Source organism: Lycium barbarum, chromosome 5, assembly GCF_019175385.1.
Source record: "Lycium barbarum isolate Lr01 chromosome 5, ASM1917538v2, whole genome shotgun sequence".
Taxonomy (NCBI): Eukaryota; Viridiplantae; Streptophyta; class Magnoliopsida; order Solanales; family Solanaceae; genus Lycium; species Lycium barbarum.
In genome coordinates, this window is record NC_083341.1 from 128,664,890 (window position 1) to 128,686,687 (window position 21,798).

Consider the following 21,798-nt stretch of genomic DNA (forward strand, 5'->3'; position numbering starts at 1 on the left):
AGGTTGGTGCATGTGAACTTGCTTTACCTCTGTGATTGTCTGTTGTTCATATCTCATGTTTCACGTGTCCATGCTTAGATCATATGTTCGTAATGATAGTCATGATTCAGTCCAAAAAAAAGTGGAGCTAGATTAAAATTTGACTTGCGAAGAAGGTTCAATATCTATTGTAAAGACAAGTGCGATAATTGAGCTCGAACAAGGTTTCTTAAGTGGAAGTATGGTGTGCAAATCATGTTTTTTTTAAGGCTTTATTAGGATATCGATATCGTCTCTAGTTGAGTTGTTTGAGCTCGAGAAGGCAATGCTATTTTATTAAGAAAACAAGTGTGATAGGCTCTGATAAGATTGGGTTGGACCAAAATACAGCTTGGAGCAGGTAAAGTTTCCTTTTCCCTTCGAACAAGAAAAATTCATGACTTAAATTTATAGTGAGTGACTGCTTTTAGAGGTTTCTTTTATCGTTAGCAGTGTTGTGTGGGATATTGAAAGAAGGATAAGTTGTGGGGTGCAAGCGTATTACCGATAAGATTATGGGCAATAGGTTGTGGTGGTAGCTAAGATACTTGCTATGCTGCAAGAGGTACATGTTATATTATGTGAATACGTTCCGAGAGTGCATTTATGATCGGATCCATGTTATTGAGACTGAAATAGTGCTGGTAAATGCGAATTACGTCTTTTTGTAGGAAGTTGTTATTCTATATTCGAACATATGACTTTGTTGGTTATGGATGAACATGTATTCTGAGGTCAAAGTATTATAGTAGGACTATCTAAAAAAAAGACCACTTTGATAGTATGAGTGGGACATGCGTACTGAGTATTCATATCCTGACAATTTCGAAAAGTTCTTGAACATGTTCGAGGACGAACGTTATTTTAAGTGGTGGAGAATGTAATAACTCATTTTTTTTTAAATAAGGGTTTGTTTGGTAATTTTTGCTAAAAGGAATTAAAAAGAAAATAGAACAGAAGGAATTTAATGGGCCAAGCCCAAAAAGGAAAAAGAAAAAAAAATTGAAAAGGAAGGGCTGAAGCCCAAATTTGAAAGAAAAGAGAAGAATGATTTAAAAAGAAAAAGGAAGCCTATGTAACAGAAGCATAAAAGGCAGAAAATACGCAGAAAAAGAAAAGAAAAGCGAGGGAGAAAAAGAGAGGAAAAGAAAAGAGAAAAATAGGGATTTTCAACCCTAATCATCAAGGTAATGCTTCTAATCTTTTATTTAAGTTTATTAAGTAATTATGGGTGAATATTTGTGGAGAAAACATGGGGATATTTTGAGGAATGAGGAAGTTTAGCTCTAGGGTTCTTCAACCAAAATCATTGATTTGAAAGGGCAAAAAGCGTCGGATTTTAGACTTCTATATATTGTTGGAATCCTCTCGTTAAGGACTTTATGAAAACATAAGTCTTGTCGGGTTTTGAACACATTGATCAGAGGGTGTTTTCGTCCTTTAAAATTTGACTTTAACCGTTTAAGCCTCTAAAAATATAGAAGTGGTTTACCCTAAGGGTTTTGACCATTCTAAATCCGATTTTGTGTAGTTTGAGGCAATTTGGAGACTCGAGAATGCAGTTTTGATTTATTGGGAAGTGTGCTTGAATTGTGAATTTGAGGTAAGTGAGACTTTAAGCTTTGGGTACTTGCTTTTCAAACCCGTTTTAAAAATATGTTTTGTCCGCCTGGTCCATGTATTGGGGCGAGCGTGTGCTTGGCAGAATCGGTGGTCCTTAAGGCCAACCGCATATACTTTATATTCAAATAATCCAAAACTCTATTTATAAATTATTTTATGATGTGATATAGCCGCGAGCCATGATTAGCATTGTGTATGCTTCCTGACATATTTGACACATTGTGTATGTTGCCGTGGATTCATAGTGTTGACTAATTCTTTAACTGCCACTTATGACGGTTCGTAGTGTAAATTGAGTTGAGATATATAATATATTTGATAAACAGTGGTTTGGACCTTGGTTGCTATTATATAATGATATATTCATGTGCATAATATTTTTGTGCTTGTTGTGTGCTTGTATTTTCTAACACTTGTTCCAGGGGTATTTGAAGTGGCGGGTCGAGGATCTTACTGGGTTATATTTATGTATAACTCACTCCTTACCTGCATGTCCATGCAGATACTGTCGTTGAGAACGAGGCTGGTAATTGAAGACTTCGTGAGTGGATTCTGTTGCTGAGGTGAGCCACCGCATTGTTCGTGGAGGCAGCCATTTCGGCTTTATCTAGTTTATTTCTAGTTATTTCTTTTATTTTGGGTTTACATGCCCGACACTCAAACTCATGTAACTCTGTTAGATGCTCTATGGTCTTAGCGTGGGATGTGGGTTAGAGATTCTTTTTATCTTAGCGTTGATTGGTTTTCATAAATCGATTATGGATTTGGTTGGCGACTATTTCGCATTGTTATCATTAATAACGTTGTTGGACCTGCACTTATTTTCTTTTAGTGCTTTTGTAAATGATTAAGAGTATGATATATGGTTCGCCTGACGGGTGGTGTTTGTTGGGTGCCAATCACGTCTAGCGGGTATTTTGGGACGTGACATCTGTTAAGTATAATATGTTGTTACTAGTGTACAGTATGTCTAATATAGTAACTTACTTTTGCAACACTTCAATTTTTTTTTTCGGTAACGATATTGAAGCTGGTCTAGAAGAGCTATTTAAGTATAGCCAGACCTTCTATAGCAACATCCTTATATAATAGCACTTCACTTAATAACCATGTGATTGTGTGGAACAGATCTTTCATGTAATGTTATATTATATATTCTCTACAACAATATTTCGCTATTGCAACAAAAAGAATATTGGAGCAATCGAAGGAAAGGTTCGACTGTAGTACTAAAGTTATCTTGGAGTTAACAATATATCAATTACACAACAATTTTTGATTATCAGACTTGGTGTAAATCTCCTTATAAATGTAAATTAAAAGGCAAATTATAGTTTTCTTTTGACTTATTTAATTTCAATAGTATTGTACTATATGATACTATTAATATTATGCCTTTGAATCAAAATTGCTGAAGATATCGAAAATTGCGGAGACGTCGCTTTATAAAGGAGATGAAAGACACTAAAGTTGAGGAGTAGCTATTGCAAATTCACAATCAACCTTTTTCTTGTGGGATACTATCTGCTGGTTGTTTATGTCTGAAAATGAATAGTACTTCTGATAAAAAAATATATCCGAAAAATGATTAGTAGCAGACACTAAAGTTGACAACAAACAATTTGATTATTTTTATTTCCTTTACTTCTTACAGAGAAAACTTTGGATGATAGTAGACCAAGTTTAGTAGAATTTAGAGGCTAACGTGTTCAAACTTCCTATTTCCTAGGAATTTTGGTATTTTTCAAGTTGTGATTAACTAAAATTCTTAAATTAAATCAATAATAGAGTCACATAAATTGAAGGACACACAGCTCTGGTAACGACTTCGAAACATTCTATTGAGGTAGAAATTACAATTATTTCAATACACACCAAAAAAACAAAAAAAAAGAAGAAGAAGAAGAAATAAAGATAAGATGATAGGTTGCAAACAAAAAAGTAGTATCCAAGTTAAAGGTGCAATTGCACGGTTTTCCCTTCAAATGGGTTGATCTTTAACTTTTGCCCTTCAAAATCGAACTTATGCCTAGCGGACATAAGTTCTCTAAGGGCGCGGATGTTACGATATAAAAATATATTTTATGCCCCGCGGAAAAAATATTTATTAGAGGGACAAAAATTAAAAACCATCACAAAATAAGGGACAAAGGTGCAAATGATCCCAACTCAAAAGCCTCTATAATATCTGCACCAGCCTAAACTTTTTCCATTTCAAACGTCAAAGAAGTCTAACTTCGTTAAACATAAATCAAGTCCAAATTGGTTTGAACTTAAAAGCGTTATTGTAACAAATCAGCATGACACGTCAGAGGCCCTTAGATGTAGCACAAGGGATAAACGCGTGCCTAAATATTTGGACCACTATGTAGTCCCAAAGTCTAAAAGAATAACTCCTCTGTCAAACGGTTAGAGGATAGGTCCTTGCACAGAATTGCATAAATAGGCTAAGGCATTGTTTAGAAGGAGGTGAATCATCTTGTTTATATTTTTGTTGCTTAGAACATAGATCTGGAACCTCTCTCATTCTAGTTTTTCTTATTTTGTTGCTCTGTTTTATTTGAAGGAAGTGGCCTGAAAGTTGATTTATTCATTTACATAATTTTACATTGTTCCAGTTATCCCATACTCTTCTCTCATAATTAATTTTTAAACTAGAATATAAATAAAGTCATACGATATCTGCACGGACATAATTCTTTTTCCCTTTTAATTTCATCATTGAATAACCTTAAATTTGTTAATATTATTAAAACAAGTCCAAATAGGTTTAATTATAGTAAAACACTTAAATCCTTCTTAGAGAAGGTTTAGAATAAAAATATCTATAAATTCCTGACAAACCTAACAATCTTTTGTCAGGTAAATTTAGCATGGAGATTTTTGCTTATGAAGAGTGCAAATTGCATTACACCTTTGGATGGCCTAAAACGAAACCAAAGAATTCCCAAAATCCTCCTCCTACCTTTGAATTAGTCGAAATCCAGTTGATTTGCAAAGTAGAACATCTTTGGCATAATTTTTCTAATAAAAAGAAGGGAAGCTGCGAACGTCCACAGATTTCAACTTGTATCACAATGGAATCTCAAGATTTTACGAACCCAGAAAAGACTCGTCTAGCCATATATGAGCAGCTAAAAATCTTCCAATTTCCACTCTTCGAATGCAAAGTGATCGTCGATGAATTAATTCAATTGGCACATGAACATAGCAATCGTTCAGTGCTCGTTGATGATCGTCATGTGTTGAATCTTGGTGTTAAGATTGATATGTCGCATAGGTACAAGCAAATAAATGAGAGTGATAGGAATGCCATGGCAAGAACTCTTCCCACTGAGAATTGCATAATATGTGAAGAAGACATTTTTGGAGGATCCCCAATTCTAAAGATGCCGTGCAAACATATGTTTCACTTCAACTGCATGAAACATTGGTTAGAGAGGAACATTGGTTGCCCAACTTGTACTCCTACCAATAATGGGAAATCCAATTAATAAATCATGACCTAAGTTGAGGTGTCTAAATAATAATTTCTGGGGCTGCCTATTTGGCCTATGGTTTAATTTTATCTGAATTTATTGATTTGATAAATGAACATTTTACTTTTAGTATTGCTTGTACATAGATAATGTTTTTTATTTGATTATGTTGTTAGATTGATTGTTATATTATGAGTATTGATTAATTGGATTGATGATGATGGTTGCCGCGGTTGGTTTTGTTATATTATTTAAGAATACAAGGCAATTCTTACGGGATTATTATTTAAGAAGAAAATTCCCATCTTGAGAGGAATACATTAGTCGTTTATTAACGATAAAATACTCGTAAGCTTTTCTTTTTCCTTTTTTTGCAACAATGGTTTTGGAAGCAAAGAAATCAAAATCTCAACGTACGAATCTATGGTCTTATTTTTGGATCAAAGTCTTGCATTGGCAAAGAAAAAAAACTAGATATAAGGTATAGTGATACTTTTAATGGCGTGAGACATTTTGAAAAAAACCCTGGGGATTTTGCCCAAAGGGGTCAACATCACATATTAATAATATTTTTGGATTATTTTAGACAACAAAAACTGCTAGTGAGAAGAAAAAGGAGGAAAAAAGGGGAGGAAAACATGTAAATTGAAGAAGTGAGAAAACAATGAATATTAATTCCATGCCCCTAAGAACTTTGCCTTCTAACTTTACCGGTCGATGGCAATTATAAACAAACAAGAGATTACCAAAAAGCAATATTGTTGACAAACTTAATGCTGGAAGTGCTATTATGGTCCCATGCATGGACACAAAGGTAGGTAGAATTATCCGATGCCATAGTTAAAATAGTAGAAGTGCAGAAAAGTTAATCAAGATATAATAGCTAAAACATATATAAGTGAACAGTCCATTGTATGACAGCACCAAATAACCACAGGAGTTCCCCCAAACTAAGGGTGTCAAGTGGGCCGGGCCAGCCCGGACCCGGCTCGGTAAACCCGGCCCACCACCGGCTCGGCCCAAGCCCACTAAGAGGTGTAAGGGGCTGGGCTAGGTGGGTTTTATTAGGGGGCTGGGCCGGACAAGGTGGACAGCCCACCAGCCCGGCCCACCACCAGCCCGGGTGATGGCCCACCGGGGCACCGGCCCGGCCCACTTCAAATAAAAAAAAAATAAGTACTACATTTATTACTAATAATAAGTATTTTAAAAATATTGTATCCCAATAAAATAGCTGTAGCTATAATTGTGGGATTCTCAAAATTTTGGAAGCAAATATATGAAATATTTATTAATTATTCAAACCATAGTTAGAATCTTACTTTAGTTAATTAAAACTTAACCATTAATTTTAACTCATGTAATGTGTCTCTTATTCAAGTAAGAACTTGGGGAAAATGGAGACAATGAAAATGGAGAGGAGTCGGATCAATATTTCATTGCTACTAAATGAAATGACAAGCCTATGAAATTGCTGATGCGTGAAATAAATCAAATACCCCTTTTAAGTTACTATCTTGCTGTTGGCTTACACAAGTTCAAAAATATTTCAATAGGTTATACAGTATATAATAATAATATATATATATATATTAATAAAATCTTATTAGTTTCAAATATTTTATATATAATAATAATTAAATATTTTTTAGCTTATTGAAATGTCTCCGCCGAGGATGGAGGTGTGACAATCTACCCATGACATTAGGACTTAGGATCAGATGAGATAATTAAATTAAGAACTTTGGTTTAGTATCAAAACTCATGTGCATTGTTCCCATTTAGATGAGTAGGAAATTTAGAGAAAGAGGAGAGTAGGGAATTGTGAGATAATATGGAGAGGAATGAATGGTATTTATAGATTGAAAATACGGCCAAAGTATAATTTAAGGAACTTGATGGTTAAAATAAAGTTGACAACAACTAGATTTTAAAGTATCAAACTTAATAAATTTTAGTATTAGAATTTTTTTTAAAAATAATTAAAATCCGGCTCGGCCCACTAACTAAAACCCGGCCCAGCCCACTAACTAAAACCCGGCCCGACCCACTAACGGGCCCGGTTAGCCCGAGGTGTAGCCCCTATCCGAGGAGGGCTGGGCCGGACACCCTTTCCCTCTCCAAGCCCGGCCCCCAGCCCGGCCCCGACCCGACCCCTTGTGGCCCACGTTAAAATGGCCTGGCCCGGCCCACTAGACACCCATACCCCAAACACTTAAGTGGGTACATTTCTTCTTAGAAAAGTTAAGGAATAACAACTCAATGAAGTGATTGAGAGAACTCTTGGGGAAACCTGATCTTGCTATTTCATTGCCATCTTTTATTACAAGAATAAGGTGGTGCTACCGTGCTACTATTTATAGTGGTCTTCGTGTGATTGGACATGCATGATTGTCATTTTTTTTTACATCAATTATGTCAGGAACATGCATTAATTTTTTATCATACTTATTTAAATTTGAATGACTTTTTGGATATAAAAAAAATTGTTAAGTGTCTTTTTATGATAATTAGACAATGTTAAATCACTTTTGTTGTTGCAAAAACATATTTTTTTTTATGATAATTAGACAATGTTAAATCTCTTTTGTTGTTGCAAAAAAATATTTAATGACTTTTTACGATACTTAGGTAAAGTTGACCACCATCTTGGGAGCATGTATCTTTTTTTTTTTTTTGAAAAAATTGTTTTTATTACATAGGGGTAGGGGAAGGGGAAATAGGGGAGGAGATTACAATATGGGGATTCGAACCCTCAGCAACAAGGTGAAAGTTCAGGTAGCCAACCAACTGAGCTATTAAGTCCCTACGGGAGCATGTATCCTGGGTAGCTGGAATAAACTAAAAGAAGAAGAAGGTAAAATTGAGTGAATTTTTTGTAACAAACAAATGTATGACATTTTATGATACTTAGGTAGAGTTGAATAATCACTTTCTCTTTACAAAAAATATTTTAGTAACTTTAATGAAATAAAGTAAAAACTAATTGACCATCAATGTAATTAACTCTCGCACTGAGGTAAGTCGAAATAAAAAGAAAAAGTAAGAGAAATGGATGGAAAAGATAGTGGTTTTCTGAATTTAGGCCAACTTACTGGTTAGAAGAAGGACGAGCATCAAAAGAGACAAAGTTATCACTTTACTTTTCTATAATTTATCTGCACTACACTTTCCTCGGCTGCAAAAGGTACGTATTAGATTTTTTTGTTTTTGTTTTTGTCATTATGCTTGAAATCAATTCAAAATTTGTAAATTTACTAAGGCTTAATGCATATGCAGCCCCTTAAACTTGTCCTTTTTTCCCATTTTGGCACCTCAACTAAGTGTTGTTTCTATTGAACCCCTGAACTCGTCCTCAAGTGTGTCTATCAAACTCTCTAAACCTGATTTTTTTTAAGCAAAAATTAAATTGTGGTAATGAAGGTGAAATAATATTTTAGATGCATGGTAAGCTATTCTTTAGGTTATGGATGTTTTGATTTTTGCTGGTTCTGCTTTTTCACTACCAGCTTAATTAAGAGCTTACTCTTTTTTTCCCGCTGCTAATCTTAGCTAAAATGTGACATAATTAAATTAGAATATATATTAGCATGTTGCTACGTCGAAGATAGAATACTATGCAAGTCAGATTGTGTTTGATAGACACACTTGATGACGAGTTTATGAGTTCATTAGGAACAACACTTAATTAAGGTGCCAAAAAGAAAAAAAAGAGACAATTTCAGGGGACTGCATATGCATTAAGCCATTTACTAAATCATTGAAACAGCTAGGATATATATTTTGCCAGAATATTTTTGCACAAAGAGTATGGTCGAGCAGAAACTTTAACAAAAATGTAACAAAAGATAGATTTGTGGTCACTTGTTACAAAATATGATTCCATTTCTTGAATTCAACCCACCATTGTGACCGGGTTCAATCTGGCCAAATGCGTTTTCGTAGTTTTCTTGGTGTCAGAAAGGAAATTACTATATATCGTAAAATTACCCATGTTAGCCACATGCATTATATTCTTTGGCTTCTCTATAAATAGGCAATTTTCCAATCCATAGAGAGCATTATCATTTCCTATCAGCTAAGAAAATTGGAAGAGTAATAAAAAGAGTCAGGTTTCCCCTAGAGTTCTTCTGAGCACTTCATTGGGTGTATTTTATTATTAATGTGCCTACTGAAGTGTTTGGAGGAACTCTGGGAGCCACCTCACATCATCTATATATAAGCTAAGAACTTCAAGTCACTGGGTTTCTTTAAATTAATGCTGTTATTTTTTATCCCTACATTGTTTATTTATATATAAGGTGTATTTTAAAACTAAAATCTATTTTTTCAAGGTGTTCTTCTAGATCCTTTTTCTCAAAGTAATACTCCTTCCTTCCTTTTTGTTTGACACTGTTTTTTATTGTCTGTTTAAAAAGGAGTTACGCATATATCTGACGTTCATTTCTTCATGGGAGATGCTAATTTAATATTAGTGGAGGGATAGAGGAAATTAACTAATTAACTCGGTAAATTGCAGTTCAATTAAGCTTTAACTTTTTGTTAAGATCAAAATTGGCTTTCTAACCATACACTGGAGGTGAAGTGTAGAATAATTTAAATACAAATTAGTACTACAGCATCACCTATCCCAGTGTGGGTGTGCAGCGTTAAAATGCCTTTTGTACAAAATGCTACTTAGCTTATTTTATTTGCCATCCCGTACAACTGAATAACCCATAACACACATGAATCTTGGCTCTCTTGGCAAAAAGATCTCGGTCGTCAATTGGGAAACTACACCTTGAGTCAAAAAAATTGGCGAAATACCTCGCTTTTATGACATCAACAAACGTAGTTTAATATCCAATACCCCTGCACTGTTTACTTTTGGTTCTCTCTATGGTGCAATGGAAGGATTAGACAGTGTCTCATCACCACCATTATGGTGGTTTTAAATTAAAAACAAACAAACAAACAAACAAATTAAACCTTCAACCTTAGCCTCAAAGTCTTGAAAAATACAAAATAGTCATCATCCCTGAATGATCTACACCCGAACCCCAAAGTCTTGAAAAATATCAAATAATCCCCTTCCCCAAAGTTTTAAAAAACTCAAATCAGAAATAAAAATTAATTTTCCCCTCCAAAAGTCCCCGTTTTTCTCTCCTTCATATCCCTTTTCCGGTGCAAATTTCAGGCTTTTCATCGAAAAAGCACTCCCCAATGACGAAAAAGACTTCAGTTCAGCCATTGTTATCTTAGCTCTCAAAACTATTATCGCCAATTAATTTATCCATTGCTGTAAAAGCTCAACCACTTCACCAATGATCATAGACTACCCCTTATGCCGATGATGGACAATGGACGAGTATAGCATAAATCGATCCGTGTCATTTGTCAACAGATTCTACTCAACTAAATCATCTGTCGATAATCGACCACTTGGTATATTAGGCTAGGCCACTATTTGGCTAAAAAAGCAAAATTAATTAAATTATAAAAAGGGATTTGGCATTATTTAAACATGAAACGAATTCTTGATTATATCATAAGGCATACCCCATCAATTGGACACATGATCTAATGAGTTTGAGAACAAGTAATGATCCTCGTAGCACTACTATTTGGCTAAAAAGCAATAAATAAATAAATTAAAGTAAATAAAGGACTTAACATTATTTAAACATGAAAGTAATCCTTTATTATATCATATGAGAGTACCCATCAATTGGACACGGTATAATGAGTTTGAGAACAAGTAATGATCCTCAATGCACAACTATTTGGCTAAAAAAGCAATTAATTAATTAAATTATAATAAGAGACTTAACACTATTTAAACATAAAAATAATACTTTATTATATCATATGAGAGCTCTCATTAATTGGACACGTGATCCAAAAAATTTGAGAACAAGTAATTATGGTTCTCAAAGCACATCTTTATTCTAAGGTGTGGTGCTCTGAGGACCATTGCTTATATCACTACTAAAAAAATCGGGATTTTCGACCAAAAATTTTGACCACACGAGGTCGAAAGACCTTTATTTCGACCAATTTTTCGACCACACGCGTAGGTCGCTAACAGGTAGGTCGAAATTTTTTTCGACCACACGTGGTCGCAATCACATTCTACCGAAATTAAGGAAAAATTATTTTCGACCACATGTGGTCGAAAAATTATTTTTATATTAAATTATATATTTAACTTTTTCGACTACGTGTGGTCGAAAACACTATTTATATTTAAATATAAAAAAAATTATTTTCACAATTTCGACCACATGTGGTCAAAATTGTAAATTGGGCCCAGATTTTCGACCACATGTGGTCGAAATCTGGCAACCATATTACTAAATTTCGACGACACGTGGTCGAAATTGTATTTTTCTGGGCACAATTTTGACACATGTGGTCGAAATTGTGAAATATCTGGGATGACTTTCGACCACCTGTGGTCGAAAATCTGGAATATTTTTTCCAGCATTTGCCTGTTTTTGACATCCCACCTGCCAATTTTCAAATAACCAAATTCATCAACCAAAACTGTCATCCAATTCATCAACAATGCAACACAACAACCATAAACAATGTTCAAACACTTGAACACTTAAACATTGTCCATTCAAACACTTAAACATCATAAATTACGTTCAAACACTTAAACATCTTAAAATTAAAAGTACTTCTAATTCGAATTAAAACTACATTCAAACTCTTAAACATAATATATAATTGAGTATGCTATAAAGAGTAGTTGAATGCCTTCTTGCTAATTTCTGAACTTGCATGCCGAGCTTCTTTGGAATGCTATCCTTTAGAGGGGTCAAGATCTCATTGTATTGTTTCTCCATGGCTTTTATAATTGCTCTTTCTACATTAGCAACAGCCTATATATGATATCAACAGAAAGCATTATCAGCAAATGGGAGGGCTTCTCAGTTATACATTCTCCAGCCATAAAACAGATCAAGCAAAAATAGAGCTTACATTCTCCAAAATGACGGTGTACTGAGGCCAACGGTTGATCACTACTTCATACTCAGTTAACATTTGTTTGGTTTCCTCAAACATTTCTTCAGCAAAAGGAGAAGTAGAATAGTTTGTTACAACTCCAGACCATAACACTTGAAAGAGGTGATAGAGTGAGAATATGCAACTTCATCAAACCAATTGCATCTCTTGAAAATCTTTAAGCCTATGAAGATAAAGAGAGAAGCGAACCTTTTCTGCCTTGTAAAGTTCGAGTAAGTGAAGTTGCATATCCTCTATCCAAACCATTATATAACTATGAAAGAGACCCCTTGAGTCTACACCACCTTGCACCGAACTGAAGCATTAAAGAAAAGAAACAATGTGAGAAAACTTGTCTAAGCAAGCCTAATTAATTTTTTTGCTTTGATACAAAGTTACATGAATTCCATATAACCTGATGTTCCATGAGTCTAGATTCCTCTCAAAATCAGCTGCTGCAATCAGAAGTTCATTCACATGTGGGGAAGGACACGATGGATATTGTTTCAAACACCCATTTTTTTATTTAGTTTCTTGAGAATTCATATGGAGTCAAAGCTCATTATTGGCTTTATTGCCGAGCAGAGGTGTTAATAGAACTAAACTAAAACTAAAAAGAGACCAAAACAACAAACTATAACTAAAAAGAGACCAAAACAACAAACCATAACTAAAAGATTCATTGATTAACATAGAGTGCAGAAACCCCAAAGTGATGCCAAATGCAGCAACAACAACAACAACAACATTCAATTTCAATATTTCATTCTATTTCAATTCAAATCCCTAAAAAAAATAACATAATATAAACCCCAAAACAACTATTGAACACTAAATAAAGTTATCAAATCTACTAAATATAGAAGGTAATGTAACTGATTACATGGTATTGAAATACAAGTTTGAGCACTAGTTCAATTTGGGGGTTGTGTTCATGAGATTGAGGAAGAAAAACAAAATACCTGAGCTGGCGGCGTCTGGTGGCGACGATTGCTGGTCTGAAACAGCGGCAGCGTCTGGTGGCGACGCTTGCTGGTCGGAAATGACGGTGGCTGCGGCGTTGACCGTCTAAGGAGGGGTGGGGCAGTCGGGTGGTGGGATGGTACAGAGAGGAGAGGGAGAGAGAAGAGAGTGAAAGAGAAGGGGGAAAATGAAAAGAAAATTAAAGAGACTAGATCTGGTCTAAATCTTTTGAAATTTTCGACCACATGTGGTTGAAAATAATTAAGTCAGATTTGACCGACTTTGACTTAATTATTTCGACCACATGTAGTCGAAATTAGATTTCTATTTTTATTTTTTAATTAATTGTTTTATATATATATATAATTTAATTATGTATAAAATGTTTTTTCCAATTTATTATTTGTATAAAAATTAATTTCGACCAGACGTGGTCGAAATGCATTTTTCCTATTAAAAAATCGACCCGGTGTGGTCGAAATTCTATAAAAAATTAAATTCTTCAATTTCGACCGCCCGTGGTCGATTTTTTTCGACCAAAAGTGTGATCGAAATTTTTAGGTCGAAAATGCCCATTTTTTTAGTAGTGTTATATGGTAATCACAATAATCGGTCACATGTTATTATGTTAAGGATTATTAATTTGTAAGACATTATTATGTGAGGACTCATCAATTGGTGACATGATCCAATGAGCTTAAGAACAAGTAATGGTTGTCAAAGCACAATCTTGTTCTTAGGAAGTGCCTTGTACAACCGTTACTTGTTCTCAAACTCATTGGATCTTGTCAGCAATTGATGGAGACTCTCATATGAATATACAAAATTATTATTATCATGTTTAAATAGTGTTAAGTCCTTTATTTTATTTTAATTTAATCAATTAATTTATTGCTTATTTAGCCAAAGAGTAGCCTAGACCATATATACTAAGTGGTCGATTGTTGACAAATTATGTCGTTGAGCAAAAACCATATCTGTTGACAATTGGCACGGGCTGATTTATGATATTCTTATCCATAGTCCATTAGACTTGTGCAAATTGAGGTTCGGAGTTTGGAGTTTGGGGTTTTCAGTAGGTCATTATTAGGCTTCTGTTTTCGACCAGTCATCTTTGTTTGCTTTGATTTATATTTTACAAAGTCGTTTGTGTTTGGATTGTGTTTTTTACAGAAAGTAAAGACAGATGAAAGTAATAGGGACATAACTTATTCATTCATAAAAAGCAAAATATTTAAAAGTTTTCATCTCTGAAAGCCCAAAAGCTTCCATTGCTTTCATAAATGAAAGATTTGCCAAAAATGACATAAAATAGTCTATTGGTGAGTAGGAGGAGGGGTGATCAGATCATCAGGGATGACATATAAAAGATGTGCAATCTCGCGGGTGTATATGTTCATCCATTGCCTGTCCTCTCCACATCCCCTAAAGAGACGCTCCATGTCCTTTCTCAGGAGGAGTACTTCAAATGAAGAGCGTCGATAGAGGTGATGGTGATGGCGTGGTGGTCGAGCATGAATACACAACAACAACAACAACTACAACAAAGATAACCCAACCCAACAAACTCATTCGTAAGAACCAGAAAAATATATTATCCCAGATGAATTTGCCAAGGATTGAGCTTTGAAAAAAAAATAAGAATTTTTCTCAATTCAAGAGAATCTGGAACTTCTAAAGATAATGATTGCAAGCAACGACAAGTTTATTGACAAAATACCTGAAAATAATGAAGTGTGAATCGAGCAACAACTGGAGAACGTGAGAGAGACTGAGGGTGGAAATGGTGATAATAAATTCTTGAAACCTTGCCCCAAACTCTTTAAAATTATTAAACAAACCCCGTGAAGCACTTAATGAACCCTAAAAGGCAGTCAGACATTCTCTGACCTGAAAATAAAGAAAAAGAAAATCAGAAGGTAGTTTGCCAATCGAATACTTAAGGAGTCCCTTTTGCCAATTCTTCTCATGATACTTGGTTTTTCTTTTCCAATTTTTCCCCAATGCATCTAATTATTAATTTATCATCCATTTGCTTCCATTTTTTTTTTTTTAATTGTGAACCTCGCCTGTATCCTGTGCCATGTGAATGCTAGAGAATGACCATTAATTCTTCAAGTGGTCGTACAGATTCTCCGGCCTTTCATCTCAGGAAATATACGATGCCTTTTAACCTGTAAAAAGAAACTTTTGTACATTTGTGAAAAATGATGTATCGAGCCTAATCAAAGCTTTTGTCTAACAAAGATTTCCAGCAAATTGGTGCAAGAGATCTAAAACTTGAAGATGGTAACTGATTAGGTTATACATACATAATATCAAGTTAAATCCTTGGTATAAGAAAAAAAAGAAAATTAGAATATCACCAAACTTTAAGACATGAAAAAGAAAAAAAGAAAAAAAGGGAGAAAAGTACAACATGGGATGAAAAGAAAAGGATCTGGAGAAGGAATGCCTTTTCTTCTGATATTCTCATACTTTAATATTACCCATGTTTGCAGCTAGATTCAATGTAGTGTAACCCCCTATCCAAGTTCAAACCCCACTTTCACATTTGCCATGGGATTTTCTTACCAAAACAATAGTATAAATGGGAGTGTATGTTGTAACAAGATTAAACAAACTAAGTAGAAGCGCAAGAAGAGTACGTACTACTTCGAGATGATGAACACAATGCATGGTTCATGTATAAGTCTATCAAGGTGTTCCCTAGAGTTCCCCTGACCGCTTCATCGGGGCTTACTTCAATTTTTGTAGCTCTGCTGAAGTGTTTGGGGGAACTCCCGGGTTCACTTTGAAAAAATTTAACTTTATGCTATGATAGTAGTATTTCTTATTTCCTCTTTTATATTTTCAGAGTATTTTAACCTGTTGTAACAAGTAAGTTATCTTTTAGGTTACTAATGCCAGTACCAGTTACCTATAATTATTTTTCAGACAATTTAATAGTAATGGTTTTTTTACATACTCCCTCCGTCCCATAAAAAGATTATCTTAGTTTGACTTGACACTTAGTTTAAGAAATAAAAAAAGACTTTTGAAATGTGTGGTCTTAATCAAGTCTTAGATATTTGTGTAGCTGTAAATCATCTTATTAAGTTAAATTATTTTTAAATATAGAAATGTGCCAATCATTTTGGGACAAACTAATAAGGAAAGTAAGACAATCTTTTTGGGACAGAGGGAGTATATAATATTGTAGTAGCATGCCTCATCGTGAAAATTGGTTACAGCGGAGTTGCTGGTGGTACCATTGCCGCCACTACAAGAAAAAATATATTTGACAAAAAAGTTTTTTTTTTGTTGCCATAAATTGATTATTATTGCAAAAAGTAGTTTTGACAAACTTTTCCCAACTGTTGTTATTGCAACAACGCGCATCAACTTTTTTTGTTGTTGCCAAAAATACTTTTTGCAACAATAATCAATACTATGATAACAAAATTAAATTCTTTGGCAACAAAAAATTCATTTGCCAACAAGAAAACTAAGTTGTTGCCAAATATTAAATTTTTTATTACCATTTCTATACTTTCTTGTAATGCGCTGCACAATGGATAGAATTCTGGCCCAGGGGCAGTTTTACTAGTACTTTTTTAGGTTAAAATTAAGTACTCTACTATGTAGCTTCTACTATTAGATGTATCAACTGTTCATCATTATAAAAATGTATAAGGACTTTGCAAAGAGATTAGGTTACCTTATCCATTGTGTTAAGAATTTGAAACATTGGAAGACATATAGAACTTACCATCATTTCAAGAAAAAAGGTAGCCGTCGCGAACGTACACATATAAATGATTGCAAGAGAGATCGATATGTTAGGCTTTCTTTGTATCGCTTGATATGAAGGCTTTCTTTGTATCGCTTGATATAATACATCAAAACTTAATGTCCTAAAGGAAGAATGGAAAACAATTGAAGAAAATATTGAGCGTCTCATACATCACAATTTGAGGTACTAAATAATTGCAGTATTTTCAGGTTGTTGTTCCAGAGAATCACCATTTGGAAAAAAGTGACCGATTTTTCAATTGATTAATTTGTACCTATTTTATCTCATATAGCTTTATCACGATTTTTTTTTTGCTTTATTTCTGTTAAAGTTAAAATGTTGTTACTGGTGTACAACAACTAATATAGTAACTTTTTTTGGCAACACTTCACAAGAATCTGCCTTTAAAAAAATAAAAATCAATTTCCCAATAGCCTTCTGGGTATTTCATTATCACCAAAAACCAGTGCTTTACATAGAGGTGGATTAAACATCCATGCCTCCAACTTCACAATTGCATAACAAAAGTACAGCCTACTATACAGAGGTTATATTAACAGCCTAAAGCAGTTAGTTATTTACTAGGCTTCTAGCACAAGAGTCACCAAAAATTGAGCTTCTTATGTTTGAGTCTTAGCGAAGACATTTGCATTCGATCCAAATTATAAGGGTCTCTCGCACTCTGTGGTGGTTCCTCCAAGGAGAAGAAATTATGATCAAGTTTGTTGAAACTCCATTTGGCCTATGCATCTGCAACTTGATTTGCTTCACGAAAACAGTGTTGAAATCGGCAGTCCATAGTTTGAGCGAGTCTTTGAGCTTCGATAATAGTTTCTTTCAAGTGCCATGGTGGGATTGTTATGCCTTTCAGCATGTTAATGATTAACAAGGAATCACCTTCCAGAATAAGCTTTTCAACACCATTTTGATTGCACCATTTCAGCCCCTGGAGAGTAGCTTTGGCTTAAGCATTGTTGCTACTCACATTGCTAAGAGAAGAAGTAAATGCCATGATAATATTCCCTGTTGCATCCCTGCATATACCACCTGCTCCTGCTGGTCCATCTTTACTTTTGCTTCCATCAGTATTCAATTTGACGCATGCCCCTTATGGTTTCCCCTATGTAACAATCGTGTATTCAATTCTGGGAGTCAAATGTAGAATTTGATTACAAATACAAAACCAATCTGTCCCCCACTCTTTATCAGGTTTTACCTTGTTTAAAATCCATTTCATATGAGGCAAGATATGATATTTTATCCTCTTAATAGAACACTTGGTATTGCCATATCTTTTAGAACATCTAGCTTTCCAAACTTCCCAACAAACTACTAAAGGTGTGGTTTGTAAAAACATTTGATGCATAGAATTTTTAGGCTTCAGGTTCCACCACCTTTTCAACAAAGCTCTGATAGGAATATCTTCCCATCTAATGCCAAGGGGATTACCATAAAATTTCCAAAGCTCTCTAGCCACATCTCCAGCCACAAAGGAATGATGTACAGTTTCATTCTGAGAAATCCTGCAACAGAAATATTTTGAAACTACATTTTGTTTAAACTTGCATAAGATGTCATCAAAGGGCAACATATTCTTCAAAAGTTTCCACATCAGAAATGACATTTTGAAAGGTATAAGCTTATGCCATATTTTCATCAAAAGAGGATATTTTTCTTTTCTTTGCCTTTCCACATTCCAAGAAGAAGATGCAGAAAAACGACCATGACCCGTAGGGGTCCAAATAGGTATGTCAGGAGTATCAAGATCTCCAATATTAATAGAGAGAATTTGCTCTGCTAAGAATTCCGGGAATTGTATATGATCAATGTTACACTCCCAATTGTTAATGAGACCTTGAACAAGAGTATTCATAGGGGGATTCTCAATATGAATTGTAAGAGCCATAGCCCCCATGTTGTTCTAGTTATCCCACCATAAATTGCAACTGCCGCTATTAATCTTCCATAATATTTTGTCCTCCATCTTGTCCCTGCTTTTGAGCATCTTCTTCCAGATAAGAGATTGGGTAGGCATAGTCTTCTTAGTCACTGGAGAGGTGAATTTTCAGTATTTGGCCATAAGAAATTTGGTCCATAAGGACTCTGCAGTCCTAAATTTCCACCATCTTTTCATATTATGACTTTCATTAACATCCTGTAACCTTCTTAGTCCCAGGCCCCCTTCATCAGTTGGATAAGTCATATTAAACCAGGCACTCCAATGATATTTTTGTTTTCCATCTATACCCCCCCAAAAGAATCTAGCCATATGTTTTTCTACTTCATCAAAAACACCTTTTGGAGGTTCTACAGCTGAGAGAAGATGGATAAGGAAAGATTGAAGAACATGTTTTATCAACACAAATCTCCCACCATTTGATAATAATTTTCCATGACACCCATCAAGTTGCTTCTTCACACTAGTCAAAACACCCTGTATAACATATCAATAAAACAACACATTACTTTTGATGTCATTAAATTAATGTTGAACAAGTATGCCGGACCCGGCAGAAGTGAAGTCTAAAAATGAAAACAGTATGCCGGTAGGGGCAGAAATGAAATGTGAAAGGAGAAATGTATGCCGGTAGGGGCAGAAATGAAATGTGAAAGGAGAAATGTATGCCGGAAGGGGGCAGATTTTAAGTTTGCAAAACCAAAAAGTATGCCTCAAGGGGCATAAACTTTCATTTCCATAACCAAAACAGAGAAGACTGCAAAATGTGTTACCTACTAAAATAAGTCTCAAAATGAGAACAGTATGCCGGTAGGGGCAGAACTGCAATATGAAAGGAGAAATGTATGCCGGAAGGGGCAGATTCTAAGTTTGCAAAACCAAAAAGTATGCCTCAAGGGGCATAAACATTCATTTCCATAACCAAAACAAAAAAGACTACAAAAATGTCTCCTCCTAAAATACTATACCAGAAGTCCTCTAACTCATAATTCAGTTAAACAACCAAAAACACAAAAGGAAAAGTACAACTTACATCAACTATCCGAGAAGTAAGTTGAGATAGCAAAACCGCACTGGAAGAACAAGCGCCTGAATCATCAGGAAATTTGAGTGTAACTGGATAATCCAGCATCTCTTGTTCCGTACCAACAACAACTGCATGGACAATAAATTTCTTGAATCTCTATAACACAATATAAACACATCAATTAGACAAAAACACAAAAATAACAAGAGGGAAAAAGAACCAAGAAAAAGAAGCATCAACAAAAAGGAAACACATACTTTTTCAGCATGGAAGAAATTATCAGTAATAACTTTATAATCAACTTGCTTTGCAGGACCCCAAGACAACATACGAGGAGACTTCAGACCATGAAAACTTGGAAACCCTCGAAAGATAGGGAAAGCCTCCAACAACAACACATTTAAAGCGTAAGGGAAACCGCTAATCATATAACGTGTAGATGGCATGCTCTTGAAAGTCTTCACACAACCACGAATTGACCGTACCAACCAATTAAAACTCACAGAACCCCAAGGATAAGACACTCGAAGATTGTCATCATTAATTATCTTCATTAATTGACCTTTAACAACACATTTCTCATTACGACCCAACAAAACCCTCTCCATTATATAGACCTCAGCAAGTCTAACAGGATCACTAGATCTTTCCCAAAATCCACCACTACGATCACTTGACTTAATCTGTAAGAAACTCTTGAGATCACCCAACCTTATTCTATCCTGATTTGGAAAATAAAGTCTCAACAATCTATTTGGTCTACTAGACACAACACTAAAATCGCCAACACAAGAATCCAAACCAGTAATAAGATGGAAAGACTCGGAATCAAATACACACACGCGATCAAATATCTTAAACTTTAACGCACTATCATTACTAGATGAAAGTTGGGATAAGATCAAGCAATGGAAAATACTATCACTCAGATGGCCGTTAACCAAATCCATAAACTGTCCAAAAACACCCTTTTTCAACAAGTCGAATTGAGAGACACTCAAAAAGGACAAAATCAAACTCCGAAAATGAAAATCACCACTCCACATGCCACCTCCTTCAACCCAGTGTTCAAACTTAACCAAGGGATGTTCCTTCTATTAAAGAAAAATTAATGTCAACAGAAACAAAGAATTTACATGAGAATAAACCAAAAATGAGAATGAAAAAAATTAACATATACCATAATACAAAATCAGCCCCTAGACTGGTACACAAGTACCTGCATAATAGAAGAAAGAACCAAAACACATAAGATTGCATAAAAAACCAACATTATTAACAAAACAACACCAAAACACATAAGATTGCATAAAAACCAAAATTATTAACAAGACAACACCAAAAAACCAAGACACACATAAATTAAATTAATTTACGAAGTTATGTCGGAACAGGCATAACTTTATGCCAGAACAGGCATAACTTCAGTTTCAAAAACCAAGAACTCTGCCGGACCCGACATATGTTGCCTTAGACAAACACAGTCTTCATGAAAACACAGGTTACTAAACAAAAGACAACACCAAAAATCTTAAACTAATGTTGATAGGCAAAATAAACATATTCAACACACTGAAAACCAAAAAACATACAAAATAACTTCATTCATACAAACTATTACCACTAAACTTCAAAAAATGCCTAATTTTTTTTCCTACAATCAGGAAAACATATAAACTTTCATAAAAACCAACATTATTAACCAAAAAAAAAAAAAAAAAAAATCAAAACACATACAAACTAACTTAAATCACGAAATTATGCCGGAATAGGCATAGATTCAGTTTCAAAAAACAAAAATTCTACCGGAACAGGCATTCCTCACACAAACACATTCTTCACAAAAACCAGATTATTAAACAAAAACAACACCAACAACATAAAACAGCTGTTCACAGGCAAAACTTCAAAGATTCAACAAAGAGAAAACCAAAACGCATATCAAAATCAACTAAAACAT

General features: G+C 34.6%; 1 long non-coding RNA gene across 1 annotated transcript; it reads right to left on the reverse strand.

Moving 5' to 3' along the window:
* Positions 1 to 11,670: 11,670 nt before the first annotated feature.
* LOC132641526 (uncharacterized) lies at positions 11,671 to 12,760 on the reverse strand. Its single transcript, XR_009582869.1, has 4 exons — positions 12,532 to 12,760; positions 12,327 to 12,432; positions 12,093 to 12,178; positions 11,671 to 11,992 (listed from the first exon to the last, which is right to left on the reverse strand). It is a non-coding gene; the product is annotated as an uncharacterized LOC132641526 (long non-coding RNA).
* Positions 12,761 to 21,798: the final 9,038 nt, after the last annotated feature.